At 39.9% G+C, this 2,802-nt stretch overlaps 1 non-coding gene across 1 annotated transcript; it reads right to left on the reverse strand.

Moving 5' to 3' along the window:
- Positions 1–442: 442 nt before the first annotated feature.
- LOC131257195 (small nucleolar RNA R71) lies at positions 443–549 on the reverse strand. The gene has a single exon (XR_009177208.1). It is a non-coding gene; the product is annotated as a small nucleolar RNA R71 (small nucleolar RNA).
- Positions 550–2,802: the final 2,253 nt, after the last annotated feature.

Genomic DNA, 2,802 nt, shown 5'->3' on the forward strand with positions numbered 1-2,802 from the left:
TTCTCACACTCTTCACTCCGAGCTCAAGCAAATCGACCCAGAACATCAGATCGACTTGATTTTCGAGGTGAAGATCAAGCCCAACTCGGTGACCGCAACAGCCTAAGATCATCGCCATCGGACTTTCGACGCGTGGTCCAGGTCCGATCCAGATCTTCCAAAAATTCCCCAGAACAACTGGATTTAGCGATGGATCCCAGATTTCAAAGTAACGTAGCGCTCACTAATCTACACGTTTAGAGCCATGCAGATACAATTGAAAGTGATTGATGCGGATTTCACAAGCAATCGAGTAAAGCGCTAATTACCCCAAAACAACTACTTAAGGAAAAATTAGCACATAAATTCCAAGGTCGTTACACTACGTTCCTGATTTATTGGCACATGGAATGACATGATAAGGGAGTTCATAAAGAAAATTTTTCCACATCATAAAACGAACACCCTTAGAAAGTCAATCATGAACTTCACCCAAAAGGAGGATGAAACATTCTTCCAATGTTGGGAGCGGTTTAAGGATCTTGTCTGTTCATGCCCACAGCATTGTTTTGAAACGTGGTGCATTACGTACTTTTTCTATGATGGTCTGACAGCTTTCATGTGCCAATTGGTTGAGATAATGTGCAATGGGGAATTTATGAATAAAAATGTCGATGATGTGTGGGACTACTTTGATAGACTTGCTGAAAATGCACAATTATGGGACACATACCCAAAATCAAGTACCACTTCTAGGCCCACTCAATCAAAGGAAAGGGGTGGATTATACCTTCTGAAAGAGGATGATGATATCAATGCTAAAGTGGCTAATCTCATCAGAAAATTCAAGGCCATGGAACTAAAGAAGGATAAGGTTAAGGAAACTGTTTACGGTAGTTGTGCTTGTAATGTTCGTACAACTAAAAATTATCCAACAATACCTGCCTTTCAAGAGGTGCTGAATGAGGAATCTAATGCCGTGAATAATTACCAAAGACCTTTCAATGGACCTACCTCCAATACATACAATCCTAGTTGGAAAAATCATCTAAATTTCAGTTAGAGGAATGGACAAACTGCTACCCCTCAAGGTTTCTTCAATCAAATTCCAAATCAAGGGAAACCTCAAGAAGAATTGGTTCAAAATTCTACACAAACTCAGCAGCTTACTCAGGAAATACGAGAACTTACAAAATTTATGCAAAAGATGCATTCACGTGTTATGGTTATAGAAAGGGGGATGCTTCCTGCTCAACCTCTCCTCAATCCTAAACTGCAGTATGAGATAAGTGATCCAAGGTCTTCAAATCAGATGGAGCAAGCTAAATCTATCACCACTCTTAGGAGTAGGAAGACCATTGACAAAACTATTCTAGTTATAGTTGAAAAGCCTCAAGACCCAGAAGAGGACGACGATGATAGATCTAGCACTATTCCATAAGAATTGGAAACGGAACTTCAAGGAAAGCCGATTGCCCTATTCCCCCAATAGTTATTTGCACCAAAATCTCTCTCTAACTCTGAAGACATTCTAGAGGTGTTGAAACAAGTGAAGGTTAATATTCCTTTACTGGATGTGATTAAACAAATGCCTTCATATGCTAAATTTTTGAAAGACTTGTGTACAACCAAAAGACGGCAAAATATTCAAAAGAAAATCTTTTTAACTGAAAAAGTGAGTGTCATCCTAAAGCAAGATGTGCCACAGAAATACAAAGATCCCAATGGCCCAACCATACCTTTTGTAACTGGGAACTACCAAATTAAGCACACACTTCTTGACTTAGGAGCGAGCGTAAATCTGATTCCTTACTCGGTCTACAAACAGTTAGGTTTGGGTGAATTAAAATCCATCCTAACCACATTACAACTTGTTGATCGCTCAGTTTGTATACTGAGAGGGGTAATTGAAGATGTGTTGGTCTAGGTTGATAAATTCTACTACCTGGTAGATTTTATCATCTTGGATATGCAACTCATCAGTAACATGAGCACTCAAATTCTCGTGATTCTTGGTCGCCCATTCCTCGCTACTTCAAACGCAATCATTAATTGCAGGAATGGAGTCATGAGTATGTATTTCGGGAATATGACATTGGAGTTGAATATCTTTTTCAACACAGGTAAACAGTTAGAGGATGATGATGATTTCCATGACATCTACATGATTAACTCTTTCATGGAAGATAGAACACTTTTGACCTTATCCTCTGACCCTCTAGAGATGTGTCTGGTCCACTCTCATGATTTTGATGATGATATGATTAGGGAGATGGGGACCATGCTGAATACTATGCCGGTACTTGAAGTTAACCGGTGGAGGCCACAATTCGAAGAATTGCCCCAAATTGATGAAGTGCCTCTACCATCTAACCTCAAGGTACTAAAGTTTGACCTAAAACCTTTGCCCTCTGATTTGAAATATGTCTATTTAGGTCAAGGTGAGACATACCCAGTGGTGATTTCTTCCCACCTTGAGCAAGAACAGGAGAGCATGCTCATTTCTACTCTCATTGAGCACAAAGGATCCCTTGGATGGTCGATTGGGGACCTTAAGGAATTGACCCTTTGATTTGTACTCACCGCATTCATCTAGAGGATAATGTGAAGACCTCACGACAACCATAATGTAGATTAAATCCAAACATGAAGGAAGAGGTTAAGGCCGAGGTTCTAAACTATTGGATGTGGGTATCATATACCATATATCTGATAGCTAATGGGTGAGTCCAACTCAGGTGGTTCCTAAGAAGTCAGAAATCACCATCGTAGTCAATGCCAACAATGAACTGTACCAACTAGAGTTATTACTGGTTGGAGAAT

This window comes from Magnolia sinica, chromosome 9, assembly GCF_029962835.1.
Source record: "Magnolia sinica isolate HGM2019 chromosome 9, MsV1, whole genome shotgun sequence".
Lineage (NCBI taxonomy): Eukaryota > Viridiplantae > Streptophyta > Magnoliopsida > Magnoliales > Magnoliaceae > Magnolia > Magnolia sinica.